At 34.7% G+C, this 16980-nt stretch overlaps 1 protein-coding gene and 2 non-coding genes across 6 annotated transcripts in view; 1 reads left to right on the forward strand and 2 right to left on the reverse strand.

Moving 5' to 3' along the window:
• Positions 1-16980, forward strand: part of ADK (adenosine kinase) — a 510536-nt gene that overhangs the window by 420050 nt on the left and 73506 nt on the right. The window lies entirely within an intron of this gene.
• LOC117998724 lies at positions 7972-8040 on the reverse strand. The gene has a single exon (XR_004676050.1). It is a non-coding gene; the product is annotated as a small nucleolar RNA U2-30 (small nucleolar RNA).
• LOC117998729 lies at positions 8197-8275 on the reverse strand. Its single transcript, XR_004676052.1, has one exon. It is a non-coding gene; the product is annotated as a small nucleolar RNA U2-19 (small nucleolar RNA).

Here is a 16980-nt window from a genome sequence, read left to right on the forward strand (position 1 = left end):
GTAGTTCTTTTTTTAATTTTTTGAGGAACTTCCGTACTATTTTCCATAGAGACTATACCAATTTAGAGTCCCACCAACAATGCACAAGTGTTCCCTTTTCTCCATGACCTCACCTACATTTATTTCTTATCTTTTTGATAATAGGCATTCTAACAGGTGTGAGGTGTTATCTCACTGTGGTTTTGATTTGCATTTCCCTGATGATTACTACTGTTAAGCATCTTTTCATGTACCCGTTGGACATCCATAATAACGATCCAGTTTCATACTTTTGCATGTGGCAGTTTTCCCAGCACCATTCATTGAAGACACTCCTTTCCAGGTGTCTGTTTTTATGCCAGTACCATACTGATTTGATTACTATATCTTTGTAATATAGTTTAAAATCAGAAAGTGTGATGCCTCCAGCCTCGTTCTTTCTCAAGATTGCTTTGACTATTAGGGGTATTTTGTGGTTCTATATAAATTTTAGGATTGTTTGTTCTATTTCTGTGAAAATGTACCTTTCGTAGTGTTTTTATTTTAGTAAATATGCCTACCTTCTGTCTCAGTAGAAAAGATTTCATTTTCAAGAAGGTAATTTATTAAAATTCAATTGAGTAAATCCACTTTGATTTAGTTTATTTACTCTGGTATTTTGGAGATACTGTCAATCTAGTAATGTCTTTCCTGAAAAAAATTTTACTTAGCAAATTACAATGCTTAACTTAAATGAATTTATCTAATTTTTTTTTTTAAGATTTTTATTTATTTATTTAACAGAGAGAGAGAGCACAAGTAAGCAGAGTGGCAGACAGAGGTAGAGGGAGAAGCAGGCTCTCTGCCGAGCAGGGAGCCCGATGTGGGGCTCAATCCCAGGACCCTGGGATCATGACCTGAGCCCAAGGCAGTCGCTCAACGACTGAGCTGCCCCGGCACCCCGAATTTATCTAATTATAAACAAATAAAATCCAGAGATAAATTACTTCCTCAGCTTTAAACTTCAAGAAGAAAACCTCACTTCTGTTTTTACTCAGTCATCTATTTTATGACACAGAAATATAATAAGAATTTCATCTAATAAACAAGCATTTTATTGGTTAAAATGATTAATATTGTCAGTATGATGCTATCTACTATTAAAGCCAAATACAAACCTGTTAATTCTGTCTGAACCATTAAAATTAAAATGCATCAGTTAATTAATAATTATTATAAACAATAGCAATTAATTACCTTTGTGTTTCTTTTAGTACACTGTTAAATAGAAATTTAAGATATGAGCCTTAAGCATCTAAGTTGGAAATAAAATTAATATACATAAAAATATAAATCCAAAGAAGTATAATTATACTTCTTGATTATTGGTACAGACTATATAGGTTGTATTGACGCAGAGAAGGAGATAAATTGATTAAGTTGGAAGAAAGATGTTATAGTGAATATGAAGTAAATTTTTGTTCAATTAAATCTATAAGCCTGGAAAGGGTCAAAGAAGAAATTATTGTCAAATTTTGGGGAGAAGGAACCTTAGAATTAATTCATTCCGAGTTTCTTACTTTAGAATTGTCAAAAGCAAGATTCAAAGACTTACTTCCAAAAATATTTATTTCATAATAATTCAGTGAGTGACAAATAGTGAAGTGGGGTTATAGATAAAATGAGATTCATCATGAGTTAATAATTGTAGAAGCTGGGTGATGGGTATACGAGGGGTGGTCATTATGTTATTACCTCCACTTGTGTATATGTTTAAAATTTTCCATGATTAAAATTATAAAATAGAAAACTAAAAAATAATTTTCAGTCAAGAATCAGAGATACAGGGGCGCCTGGGTGGCTCAGTCATTTGAGAGTTCAGCTCTTGGTTTCTGCGTAGGTCATGATCTTGGGGTCATGGAATCAAGCCCCACATCTGGCTGCTTGAGAGTCTCTTCCTCTCCCTTTGCCCCTCTCCACGCTCATGCTCACACTCCCTCTCTCTCTCTAAAATAAATAAGTCTTAAAAAAAAAAAGAATCAGAGATACTAAGTGATTTTCAAGATACATTGATATCCTTGCTGAGCCTTGAATTCTAGGAAGAATTTAAAGAAAGGAGGGCAATCCAGTCATATTAGTGAAGAGGATCATATGCGCAAAGGCATCAGGTACCATATAATCTTTGATTGTTATCACAGAAAAAGTAGTGCTGTTAATTTGTGCAAGGGAGAAGAGAAATGTCATGAAAAGATATCCCTGCATTGATAATAACTATCTGGATTGCTGTCTTCGTATTGTATGTGGCCTGTTCTGTCTTAGCAATGAACACTATTTGGAAAAGTGAAAAACATGCAGACTTCTTATCTTACAGGAACTGTAGTACTGCCTTCAGATTCATAAAATGCTATTTGGTTGCTCTTTATGGAGACATTTATTTTAAGGCTTTATATATTCCTGATACACATATCATACAAGTGTCTTCCTCATTGTGAATTTGCACAATTTCCCCAAAGTTGAAACCTTTAAAATTAGCCCCCCCTTCCTGTGACTCAATTTCTTTGTCAACTCATTTTGTTCTTTATTAAATCTATTAAGCCATTCTTAGGAATACTTACTAGCAGGAATTTATTTGAGGAAAGACATTGGCTAATCTTTGCTCTTCCTACTATATGAAAATGAACTTAAATTAGAGGATGCAGTATATCTGCAATGCATGATAAATACAAGATGGATAGAGAATCTGTTCAGTGGTGTCAGCTACAAAAGCAAACATGATAAATGTTAATGCAGTTTTGAGCCCTGGGATAAGCTATTCAGTGCACAAGCATAGCTGAATCTCTTTGCTATGTTGTTATTCATGGCAGCCAAATAAATGTCAATAATAAAAGAGAATTAAAGATTTTCATTTCCCAGAGGCAATCCTCTAATACGGCTTGATCTTTCATTTCATTTGTAATTCGTTCTCATGTCAGGATGCAATCATTCGCCAGGCTCTGGGTGTCATGTTAAGTCATTTAATAATGATTAAGAACATAAAAATGCTTGGCCTGTGGGGCAATTCACAGAAGAGATGCCAATTTGTTATTGTTTTTCCTCCTTTGCTCTTGAATATGGATCAGCTTTTTCCCACCTCCTAGCATTAAAATACTAATGGAAGATAGGGAGGGAAAGTGTCCCTTAATTTACCATAAGTGACATTCCAGAATGGCACAAGGCAGTGCTAACACACTTATTAAAACACTAATTAGGAATCATTGTTCCTTAAACCTCACACAGTAGAGTATTTTTAAATGATCATTGCTAAGTTTTTGGCATTTAGCAATAATGTAACAAAATCCGTTTTCCTGGTATTTAATTCTAGAGACCTTTCTCCTTTTGAGATATGGTGTCTATAAACCACTTTCTGTTATTTTACACATGTAGTTCTTTAAATTCCTCTTTGCTAAATTGTGAATCTAAAGTCTTTAACACCTGGGTTTTTTTGGTCACCTCTATTTCAGTTGTGTATCCATTTTGTATATCCATCTAGTGCAGAAGTTTTGTCACTATCAACCGTTGTCTCATTGCTTGCAGGCTAATTGAGTTCCAAGCTTTTTTGGAGTGTTGGGGGAGGGAGTGGCAGGGAGCACTGGAAAGTAGTAAGAGTAAGAAGCCAGGAATGACGGCAGGAAAGAAAATATGATTCTGTACATTTTGATCCTCTTAATAAATATTAAATGAACCTGTTAGGTAGCATGGGAGTCAGGTCAAGGAGGTCATTCCTATGTCTATAAATGTAAAAAAACTAAGACTAAAGATTTTTATTACCTACCAGACAGCACCTACTAGTGAGGTCTTCATATATTAACACCTTATTATACTAACAATTTTAAAAATAAATATTTTATATACATGCATATATATACATACATACAACATATACACATATACAGATATATATGTCTTTACAGAAAGTTTACATTTCTCCAAATTTCTGTACTAAATATGTCCCTAAAAATCGGAAAAAGCAGTAAGATTTTTATTCTAAATTGAAAATAATGCATTTCACACTTTGGCTCATATGTGACACAATGAAATAGGTCCACTAAAGAATAAATTGTAGACTTTTCTGAATACTTTCAGAATTCTTTCTGGGTTGTTTGAATTGTAATTTTGCCCAATAGGAGGAAATAGATTAGGTCATTAGGTTTTCAACTGGAAGACAGGGGCTGCCATGTCAGAATCACCTAGTGGACTTTTAGTAAATATAGCCCTGCCTTCATAGAAGTATGTTCGATTCAACCTGATACATCCCTGTGAAGAGTATTAGAATATACATCCTCAAGAAGATGTATGAGAATGGGGGTTGTAGAGTCTGTGGAATGGGAAGTGTAGTGTTGTCTATTTGTTGAAAAGATCCCTTAGGTAATATAGCAATGCTGTCTATCCTCCATCTCTCACTTTAAGAGCCATTGGATTAGGTGATTCGATAATGTTGCCTCAAGTTTATGATTTTGTGGGATAATAGAAGCAGAACCTTTTAGCAGCTAAGCATCTAGTATTTCAATAAGTCTTGGTGAATGCTTCTCTCTTGATACATCACGAAGTGTCATGTACTCATCTATTACTAGCAATCTACATATATTATTTTAAATAGTAACTGCATTTGATTAGCTTATAATTTAAGATAGTCACATCGTAGTGCCCTTTATCATTTCCTTATAAGTAAATGGGGTTATTGGAGTTACTTGTCTTCATGTTCCTGAGACCTTAAAGAAACTTGTCACCCCATTTTCTAGTTAAGTTTTCATGTTCTTTGTTAGTACTCAGTGCTGTACATTATAAGAAAAGGTCAATGTGCTTTACAATTCTGGTAGACATAAAGTACAGAAGGTGTGGAATAAAAAATGTAAACTCTAAAGAAAAACAACTTCAGCAGCTGGAAGAATAATGTCAGCGCATCATCAGAACTCCTATTCCTACAAAAAATTGTTATAAGTCATTTTGAAAATGTTCTCTCTACTACAGCCAAAACAATTTTAAATGATGATCTTGTTGGTATAGGTTGGTGATGGTGTAGATAGAACAAATTAAGTAGCATTCTTTCAGAATGTCTATATATGACATTCATAGAAAAAAGTTCTTTGGATTTTGAAGAATGTATATTTCTTAACTAGGAATATAAACAACTAGAATATTAACTCATGTTCCATTTTTCGATTTTTGTAACCACAAAAGACAAAGTCCTTTAATTAACCAAGAGGTCAAAAATAATTTAGAATAACATATGTGGAACTGTCACATTCCTGACAAAGGAATATCTTTGGGGCATGGTTTGTATGGTGTAGTGATCTCAGACCTAGCCCTGGGGAGACCTAGCCCTGGGAGATTAGCCTAGGCAAATGTTAACCCCATTATAGCATTATTTTGGTAAGACCTTTAGTCAGATTTATTGAGGTATAGATTACATAAAGTGCACATATATTTCACTAAATAATCACCATAATCAAAATATAAAGCATCTTATATAGTTTGTTGTTAAGTTTTATGCATATGAAGTTGGTACTACTTTTATTAAGTGAACATACCTATGTCACTACCCCCATATCAAGACAGAACACTTGTAGCACTTCAGAAGCCATTATTATTTTGGTTTTGTACTACTAACAATTAGTTCTGTCTCTTTTTGAAGTAGAATCACCCAGTATATAGACTTTTTATCTTGCTCTGTCTCCATCCTTTTTTGAGCATTATCTTACTTTTTGACAACCTATGATGCTTTAGGTGCTTGTATTTTCTCTGCTACAGTCCTAGAATCAACCACTTCTTCAAGTAACCCTGGTTCCTTTAATTAGCAAACAATATTTAGAAACCCAGATCTGGGTGCTAGACATGCTCATTGCTAATTGAGAATCATTGCTTTGGGACCCTCTTAGCAAATAGATTGGCAATATTTGTACATATAATAACTCATGCATACATATCCATCTGTATTTATTTCCATATCTATCTATCTATTTATATATTTGAATTCCATGAGTTGAAACTGCTGATACCTTTGATTCCAGTCCAACAACAGAGTTCATTCTAGCCTACACCCTTTCCTTCCATTTGACTTCCTCCTCTGACATTGAAAGTTCTGGCTCTCATTATCTAAAATTTATTTACTTATTTGTTCCATCCTAAAGTAGTTTTGAATTACTTACCCACACCCTTGTGCGAAACATATTTACTTCCTAGAGTACAATATTTGCTTACAGTTCTTTTTATCTTTAGCCCTCTGATGTCTAGTCAAAATACTGTTATCCAAAGTCACTTCAGGTTAGTTCTTTTATTCCATCCACTTCAATGTGGTTACATTATTCATTTGTAATACAGTTAGGTTTATTTCTAAGAGTTTGTATTCCATTTTGATTTCCTTTCATATCTAGGTTGGTTTTTTTAATAAGTACAGTTCACCCCTCATGGTGTCACAGTTCTGCGTGCGTTAACAAATGCATAAGATCATGCAACCACCACCATAGTTATACTACAGAAGAGTTCCACTTCTAGTTTTCCGAAGTGGTGGTATCAATTTATATGACCACCAGAAGTATATAGAATGGCTTTTATTTTTCCACATTTTCATCAGCATTTTCTACCATCCATGTTTTTTATTTTAGCCATTCTGGTGAGTATGCTCTAGTTTCTCATTGTGTTTTTCATTAGAATTTCCCTAATTTAGTGAGATGGGGCACCTTTTCATCTCTTTTTAGAATTTAGATATCTTCTTTTGTAAAGTTCCTATCTTTTGCCATATTAGATTGTCTTATTGATGTATAATTCTTTTTGCAGTCTGCATTCAAGTCTTTTGCTAGATAAATGTATCACAAATATATTCTCCCACCTTGTGGCTTGCCTTTCCATTCTCTGTATGGTATCTTTTGAGAAATAAAGTTCTTCATTTTTAATATAATCCAGTTAATAATGTTTTCCCCTTATGGGTAATACTTTTCATATTATTTTAAAGAAAATCTTTGGATATCCCTAGCTCATTAAGAGATTTTCCTGTTGGGCGCCTGGGTGGCTCAGTTGGTTAAGCGACTGCCTTCGGCTCAGGTCATGATCCTGGAGTACCGGGATCGAGTCCCGCATCGGGCTCCTTGCTCAGCTCCCTCTGACCCTCCCCACCTCATGCTTTCTCTCTCTCTCAAATAAATAAATAAAATCTTTAAAAAAAGAGAGAGAGATTTTCCTGTTGTTCTTTTCTTATCCCTAAAATTTTTATGTTATTCTTTTCATCTGGATTTACAGTCCTTTCTGGAATTAGAATTAATTTTTATATATGGTTACGGGGTAGAGGGATAATTCATTTCTTTTGACCATATGAGTAATGAGTTGACCCACAATCATTTATTAAAAGGAACATCCTTTCCTTTACTGCAGTAAATTGACACATTTGTCACATTTCACATTATCTTATATCTGTGAGTCTTTTTCTAGACTGTTCTATTCCATTGTTTTCTTTATCCTTATAACCAGTTTACAGTCTCTTAATTACTTAACTTATAATTAGTCTTTTTATTTGGTAATGCCAAACTTCCAACTTTGTTCTTCAAGGTTATCCTGGCTTTTCTTGCCTCTTTGCATTTCCACATAAATTTTAGAATCAGATTGTTGTTGCCCCCTTGAAATTTTTTTAGTTCTTACTAGAATTTTATTGAATTGAATTTTATATTGAATCTGTGAACCAATTTGGAAGGAATTGACATCTTTACAATACTGTGTTTTCCAATCCATAGAGTATTTTTCTCTGTTAATTTAGTGGTCTTTAATTTTTCTCAAAATGTTAGTTTTTTCAGTATAATGGTCTCACATATCTAACTTTTATAATATTCCTATTATTTGTTTTTTGTATTTTTTTTAAGTGAGCTCTGTGCTCAACATGGGGCTTGAATTCATGACCTTGTGATCAAGTGTCACATGCTCTACCAACTAAGCCAGCCAGGCGTCCCGCTTATTATTTGTTTTTTGATACTATCTTTTTTTTAATTCTGAGTTCAGATCAAGTATAGAAACCTTCATAGTTATAAAGTTCAGTAGAAAACCTTTCCATCATTGCTCAGAACTGATTAGTCTTTCATACACACACATATCCACCCCCCAATCTCATCATCCATCAACAAATCCTCAGTTACCCACTGTCACCTTTGTACACACAGATGCACACACACCTCACAACTCCAGATACAAGCCCTTGTTGTTTTAAATACTTTAGCTTCTCAGAACTACAGAGATCATGCATCAGATAGACTAGAAGGTCTTCTGATGCTCAGATTTGTCTATTTTCATATTGATCCATTTCAGTAAGAGCAGATCTCAGGGAATGATGCTATCCATTTTTATTTTTTTTAAAGATTTTATTTATTTATTTGAGAGAGAGAATGAGAGAGCACGAGAGGGAAGAGGGTCGGAGGGAGAAGCAGACCCCCTGCTGAGCAGGAAGCCTGATGCAGGACTCGATCCCGGGACTCCAGAATCATGACCTGAGCCGAAGGCAGTTGCTTAACCAACTGAGCCACCCAGGCGCCCAGGATGTTGAATTTTATCAAATAACTTTTCTGCATCTATTAGATTATTAAAAGTATTATTACTTTTTTTAATGTGTGAATTACAGCTTGATTTTGGAAGGGTAAATCACCTTTGCATTCTTGGGATAGTCCCAATATAGTCATGATATTCTTTTAATGTATCACTGGATTTGATTTGATTATATTTTTCTCATATTTTTGCAGTGTTGTTATGAAAGAGTTTGTTTCTTAATTTTCCTTTTTTGTAACGTCCTTGTTAGTTTGGGTAGGAACATTATGATGACCTTATAAAGTTAATTCTGGGAGAATTTTATAAGCTTGAGGTTATTTTTATGTAAATATTTGAAAGAGCTTACCCATCAAAATATCTGGGCCTAGATCTAGGAATCTGTTAATTACAGATTCTTCTTTAATTGAATAGGAATGTCTGTTTTTTTCTATTTCTTCCTGTGTCAGTTTTGATAAGTTCTTTTTTCTCTCAGAATTTGTCTACTTTATCTAAATATTTGAATTTATTAGCATAAAATTATTTCTAATATTCTCTCATCCTCTTAATTACTATAGGATCTATAGTGATGTTCCTTTTTTAATTCCTAATCTTAGAATTAAATTTATGTTCTTTCTCTTTTCCTTGATCACTCTTCCTATAAGTTTATGCTAATTTGGATTTTCAAAGAAGTAGATGCCAAGATGAAGTTAGACATTCAAGAGATTTATTGAAGGAAACACCTGTAATGGAAGATAAGTTAGGAGCCAGAGGAAACAGGGAGACCTCTCAAATTGTGGTGCAGGTCTGACCCCTGTGCTGGAGAGCAGGACTGAAGAAAGGTTGGGAAGGAAGAGTCATAGATTGCAATATTAATTAAGTTTTGACAAGGCCAGAGAGGAGTCCTCAAGCCAGAGTTGCCCAAAGGAGTCCCACATATCTCAGGAATAGGTCTCCATGCTATTTCTGTTGTGCTCATGGGAAGCATGGCCTCAATATGAATGCAGTGGTGAATTTCAAAGCATAGCTCCACTTGGCACATCTGAGAGGCACATTTTCATGGCCATGACAAGATTTATCAGTTTTATTAGTCTTATAAAGAAGTGGGGCACCTGGGTGGCTCAGTTGGTTAAGCATCTGCCTTCAGCTCAGGTCATGATCCTAGGGCCTTGGGATTGAGCCCCATGATGGACTCCCTGGTCACCATCGAGTCTGCTTGTGCTCTCTCTCTCCCCCAAATAAATAAATAAAATCTTTAAAAAAGAAAAGAACCGGGGCGCCTGGGTGACTCAGTTGGTTAAGCGACGGCCTTCGGCTCAGGTCATGGTCCTGGAGTCCTGGGATCGAGTCCCACATCGGGCTCCCTGCTAGGCGGGGAGTCTGCTTCTCCCTCTGACCCTCCTCCCTCTCCTGCTTTCTGTCTCTCATTCTCTCTCTCTCAAATAAATAAATAAAATCTTTAAAAAATAATAAAATAAAATAAAAAAAGAAAAAAGAAAAGAACCAACTCTGCCTTTGTTGATTTTCTTCATTGAATGTTTGGTGTTTTTTTTTTTTAATTTTGGATACTATTTACTTTCTTCTATTTTTTATGTATTTAATTTCTAAATATTGGTATGTCTATTTTTGTTATTTTTAGTACAAAACATTTTCTAATTCCTATTGTGATTTCTTCTTTAATCCATAAGTTATTTAGGAAGTTTTGCTTAATTTTTAAATATCTGAAATATATTTGGAGATTTTCTAATTATCTTTTTGTTTCTGATTTTTGGTTTAATTTCATTGTAGTCAGATATGCAGAATGATTTTGAGTTCTTCAAAATTTGTTGAAATTTTGTCTTATTGAACATCATATGGTCAGTTTTATACACGTTCTTTGTGCATTTGAAAACAATGTATATGCTGACATTCCTTTTTTTAATATGCTGACATTCTTAAATATAGTCTTAGTATATACTGTAAAGTCAAGTTTGTTGAGTTTGTTGTCCAGATCACTTATACTCTTGCTTAGTTTTTGTCTGCTTGTTTTATCAGTTATTGAGAGACATTTATTAGAGTGTCCTGCTATGATTGGGATTTTTATATCTCTTCTTTTGGTTCCATCTAATTTTGCTTTATGTATTTTGAAGCTATCTTTCATGTGTAAGTTATATATACTTGTATATAGCTTACATGTATATAAGTTTAGAATTCTTGTATCTTCCTGATGGATTGAACCTTTTATCATTTGGAAATATCCTTCTTTACCTCTAATGATGCTTACCTGAATATCTTTTGTATCTATTATTAGTATAATTATGCCAGCTTTAGGTTGTTTTAGTATTTGCATGGCTTTTCCATCCTTTTACTTTCAACCTTTCTATGTTCTTAAATACAAGATTCTTTTTGTAATTGGAATGCACTTTTTATTGTTTTTTTTAATTCATTCTATCTTTTAATTGGAGTCTATATTTAATATACATTACTCATATATTTAGATTCCTATCTCACATCTTACTTTTTTTTTCCTGTTTGCCACATGTTTATCTTCTTTTTTTTCTTCTTTCCTGCCTCTTTTAGATTGAACAGGTATTTTTTATTCTCATTTCCTTTTCTATTTGCTTGGCAGTTGTATATCCTTTTGATGTTTGCCCGAAAGATTACAAAATGTACCCTTGACATATTAAAGTCAAATATAAACTATAAGGTTTGCCACTTCTCATACAATGGTAGGACCTTAGAACATTTTAATTCCATTTAAGATTTCCAACCTTTTGTATTATTGTTGTCAGTCACCTTAATTCTACATTTTAATGCCTTGTAGTGACAAAATACTGTTAATCATTTTGTGTAGTTGAATTTTACTCTTTCCATTATTTTTCTCCTCTTCCTGTATTTCCATGTTTTCATCTGGAGAATTATGAATTATATTGTTATTTTTCTTCTGCCTACACAGCTTCTTTTACTTTTCACTCAGTGTGTGAATTCTCTTAGTTTTTGTTTACAGATTTTTTTTTTTTTTTTTTTTTGAGAAAGAGAGGGAGTGAGTCGGTGGGGGGGTTGCATACAGAGTAGGAGACAGAGAGGGAATCCGAAGCAGGCTCCATGTCCAGCACAGAGCCCAACACAGGGCTCAGTCTTATAACCCTGAGTCCATGACCTGAGCCGAAAACAAGAGTGGGATATTTAACCAACTGAGCCACCCAGGTGCCCCTGCAGGTATCTTTTATTTTTCCTCTCAGTAAGTACAGAACTCTACATTGGAAGTTATATTCTTTGATTCTTTAACGATGACCTTCCATAATCTTTGGATTCTCTTATTTTTGTCAAGAAGTCAGTTGTTAGTCTTATTCTTGCTTCTTTGGATATATTTCTACTTTCTTTGTCTGCTTTTAGAATTTTTCTTTGACTTTACCTTTGGACTTGGTTCTGGTTTTTCTTGTATTTATCCTGCTGGGGTTTTTAGTACTTCTTGAAACTGTGACTGATGACTCTTACCAGTTTTGGAGATTTTCCAACCATTATCTCTTTAGATACTGCATTCCTCTCTTTCCAGTCGGGACACCAGTTACTCATATCTTACGCCTTTTTATTGTGTCCCATATGTCTTTTATGATCTTTTTTTTGTATTTCTTATCATTTTTCCTCCTCAAGTTTCAGCTTATATATTTGTACTGACCTGGCATTTAGTTCACTATCCTCTCTTCTACTTTCTCCAATCTGCATTTCAGCACATCTGTTGAGTTCTTCATTTCAATAGTCATGTTTTTTTATTTCCTATATTACTTGATTCTTTTTTATTGCTGTCAGTTCTATACTATAAACATCTACCTTGTCATTTATTTTTTGAACATGTTAATCACAGTAATAATAAATTGCCTGTCCAAAAATTGTAATATCTCAGTCATCTATAGGTCTGGTTTTTTTACTTCTTTGTTTTTTTGGGATTTTTTTAAGATTTTATTTATTTGACAGAGAGACACAGCTAGAGAGGGAACACAAGCAGGGGGAGTGGGAGAGGGAGAAGCAGGCTCCCGGCTGAGCAGGGAGCCCAATGCGGGGCTCAATCCCAGGACCCTGGGATCATGACTGGAGCTGAAGGCAGATGCTTAATGACTGAGCCACCCAGGCACCCCTGGTTTTTTTTTTTACTTCTTTTGGGAGGGCCTTATATCTTGGTTTGCCAGATAAATTTTCATTAAATGCTAAATATTGTCCATGCTAAATTACAGCATTTCTATTGAGGACTGAACCACCTAAAGGTTGGGTTACAGTCTTTGTAAGCCTTCTCATTTTCCTCCAATCCTATGTTATAGCTCTCCTGAAATTTAAACTGAAATCCTACAGTATTTACTAGGGTCCATACTCCTTGATAGGTTGTCGTTGGCACCATACAACTGCTAAAAATACTACTCTGCCTTTTAGAGGTCTTCTGCTTAGTGTCTTGCCTTCTGGTCCTATGACATTACAGATTTAACAAATACCTCAAAGAAGAAGAGCCCTGAGTGTCAGGCTTACTCCACTATGTTTCCTTCTCTTCAAGAACATGACACCTCAATTCTGACTACCTTGGCAGCCCCAAACTCCAATTTTTGTCTCAGCAACGCTGGAGATTGTCAAAAGCTCTGTTGGCTTCTCTACCTCTTATTAAAAGCCCTTTTCCTAGATTCTCAACCTCTAACCAAGCGCCAAAAATTTGCAAATGCCCTGAGGGGAAAATCAACTTTTAAAATGTCAGCCTAGCTCTTTAAGGTTTTCTACTCCTAGGGATCTTGTCTTAGCAAATCTTGGCTACCTTGACAGTGCTCTTATACCTCCATTTATTATTCTTTTATTTTTACTGCTTTTCTAGCTGTATAGGAAGTGGTATAGGAAGTGGTTTATCACATGTATGGCATTAGAGCCTAAATCAAAGTTCCTAGTCAATATTTTTAATTATAAAATAGAAAAATACATGGCCCAAGGAAGGTAAGTAGATTCATCTGTTATATAAGGTTCTTAGATGATTTAGCAATACCAGCATCCATAACCTGCTTTGAGAATGGCTGGATGCAATAATTTATGCAAGATCCCAAAGTTAGAGCCAAAAAACTGTATCAGAATCCAACCTCTTGAACCCCAATATAGTCTAATCTGTTCTATACCACGTTGCCTCACTTATTTACAGTAGTGGTTCTCAACCAGGAGCAATTTTTCCCATCACTTTTGGTTGTCACATCTGGGTGGGCAGTAGAGAATGGGGGAACTCAACTGGCATCTAGTGGATAGAGGCCAAAGATGCCACTTATACATCCTATAATGTACAGGACAGCCATCCACAACAGAGAATTGTCTGGCTCAAATTGTCAGTAATGCCGAGGCTGGGAAAACCCTGGCTTATACTGTATTTGAGAATGTATATTTAAAGGATCACTTTCTGCTTCTTCATTACACTTAACCAGTAGATCGATACCAATAGATTTTAGTAGGATAAATCTTGTAGGAATACATCTAGAGACCTTTGACTCAAGAAAACGTCCATATATGATCTAGAAGATATTTGGTTAACTGTGTTTCTCAGAGCTTCAGACAAATAATCTCCAATTTTAAGGCTTTATATATTAATTTCTTAATACAGAATATTAATAATAAAGATTTAAATTCTTTAGTAGAATTTTTTTAGAGCTGGTTAAAACATTGTTATGTGGAGGTGTGTATATATATCTTATAAATGCATTATGTATATGTGAATGGATATCTAGATGATAGCTACGTTTACCTACACATTTATAGATATATATGTACACATCAACTTAAATGGTTCTTAGAGAATGTTTCCATCTTCTTTTAAAACTCCAAATAATCAATTTCTTGAAAGCTCTTGAAAATATATTATAAATGGATATTTATCTAAGAAGTATATTACCAAATGTTTTTCAGAATAATTATTGTTTGTACCTAATGAGTGATTCTTCTATAATTCAGTTAGACTCCAAAATTTGTTTTTCAGAGCATTACAGCTTGGCGGCAGAATTTTATTTTGGCTGAAACATGGCATGTGTGTTTTTGGCTCAGGTAAAAGTCTTTGTAGGTATAGCAGAAAAATCTGATTCAGATAACTGAACAGTTAAAATTTTCTTGGGTTAAAAGGAATACAGTGTTGCTCATTGGATATTAAAAACTATACTTAAATGAAGACTTATCTGTTGCCTTATTCCTTTAAGCCTTAGCCAAGATAGTTTATCCTAATTAAACTTCTTTAGAAGTGTACATCATTTTTTATATTCATTGACCTTTGAAGTAGCCAAAATAGAAGCCACTATTCCTAAGGATTTTCCCCTGTTATTTAATCTTGGCCCATGAAGTTTATTTAGCTTTTCTCTGCTTCTATTAAGCTATTTTAAGTTCTTATATTCAGTGCCTTTCTGGTTTAATAAGCAATCTAAAGTCTCAAGAAAATGTCCTAATCTTTTGTCAAATTAATCATTTTGCACTTAGCCGCCTATTCAATTTATTTATCATATATATATATATTTTTTTTTTTTTTTTTTGAGAGAGAGAGAGAGAGAGAGCGTGTGCACATGCCTGCGCACGCAAGTGGGGAGAGGGGGAAAGAGGGAGAGAATCTTAATCAGGCTCCATACCAGCATGGAGCCCAACGCAGGGCTTCATCTCGTGACCCTGAGATCATGACCTGAGCCTAAATTGAGTCAGACACTTAACTGACTGAGCCACCCAGGCGCCCTTAATTTATTTATCATATTAAATTTTGCCTGTACTCTTACTTATTTCATTTAGTCCTAGAACTCTACCCTTACTTACCTATAACAAAGGGGAAATTTTTTAAAATGTTCTGTGAATAGGTAATACATCCACATGGTTCAGAATTCAAAAGATACAATAATTAGGATTGTTCAGCTGTCCACTACTTGTAAGGAAGTAAGCAGTTTTTCATTATTAAGATGACCATGAAACAACAAAACTCAGATACTTTTGAGAGAGAACGAGGGTGCCATTAATTATATGAGGGCTATCCTGAGCAAACCAGTCCATATTGTCATGCTCTTTATTAGAGAGATAGTTAAACAGAGGTATTTAGTAAAATGAATTCTTGTATTGGTTGAGTTTTTGGGCTGTGCGATTTCTAACATTTCTTCCAACTCAAACGTTCTTGATCATGTGCTAAGAATATGCCAGGTAATATAGAACTTAAAGAAATCGGAGAATCTCTAACAGGACAGGTCAGAGAGGCAAGATACCAACAGGTAAAACAGTAAAGTAACAGTACAAATGGATTCAAATCGGTATGGTTTTACTGAGTGCCTACTATGTGTCAAGAATTATTGTTATAAAGATAAATAAGACAAAAACTTCCATTTCTTAAAATCTAGGAGAGACATATTCCTATACACAATAATGAGAAGTAGTATATGACTTTAATGAACTACCCTTTATAGAACAGAAGGCACAAGGAATTGGGGAAAATTTCACAAAGGAAGTGATGTTTTAATTAGGCTTTGAAGAATACAGTCCATTTTTGGCAAGTTGAGATTACAAAGGAATGTAAATTAATGGAATAATAAGATAAAAAAGCAAAGAGGCCTTAAAGGGTATAATGTATCACACAGAATGTAAAATATTGGGGAGAGACTTGTGGGTAAGCATGAATGGTAAGTTGTGATAAGGCTTTGAATGCTTTGCTGGGCAGTACATGCTTAAGTGCTTAAAATACATACAGAGGGGGGTGCCTGGGTGACTCAGTGGGTTAAGCATTCGACTCTTGATTTCTGCTCAGGTCATGATCTCAGGATCATGAGATTGAACTCTGCATCAGGCTCTGCACTCAGCGTGGAGATTATTTCTCTCCTTCTGCTCCTCCCCCTGCTCACTTTAGCTGTCCCTCTCTCTTTTATTTTTAAAGATTTTATTTATGTGACAGAGAAAGAGAGAGAACACAAGCAGGGGAAGCAGCAGGCAGAGGGAGAGGGAGAAGCAGGCTCCCTGCTGAGCAGAGAGCCGGATGTAGGGCTCTGTCCCTGGGCCCTGGGATCATGACCTGAGCTAAAGGCAGACATTTAACCAACTGAGCCACCCATGTGCCCTTTCTCTCTCAAATAAATTAATTAATCAATCAATCAATTAATTAATTAATTAATTAAAATCTTAAAGTGCATACAGAGAAAGAAGAGATCATTTGGGCTGAGAAACATCTTGTGATCAGTTTATCATAATGCACTTCTATTTGTTTATAAAGCCCTGTTTCAGAGGGATCAACAAATACTAAACATGAAGATCTTTTTTTTTTTTAATTAAATGCCAAAGAATAAAAGCTGCAGTAATCCCTCTAAAAGGTATTAGTAATGAACAAACCCATGGGGTTGAAGTGAGACAAATTTGATAGGGTTAGGAAAATTGTAGAGAAAAAGAGCTATATATAAATCATGGTAAGAGCACTAGGGAAAATGCCTTAGAAAATTAATAAAGATTGGTTTGGTTTAAAGATGATAAACAAAGACTAATGCAAAAGGG

Source organism: Mirounga leonina, unplaced genomic scaffold, assembly GCF_011800145.1.
Source record: "Mirounga leonina isolate KUSES-001 unplaced genomic scaffold, KU_Mleo_1.0 Mir_114, whole genome shotgun sequence".
Lineage (NCBI taxonomy): Eukaryota > Metazoa > Chordata > Mammalia > Carnivora > Phocidae > Mirounga > Mirounga leonina.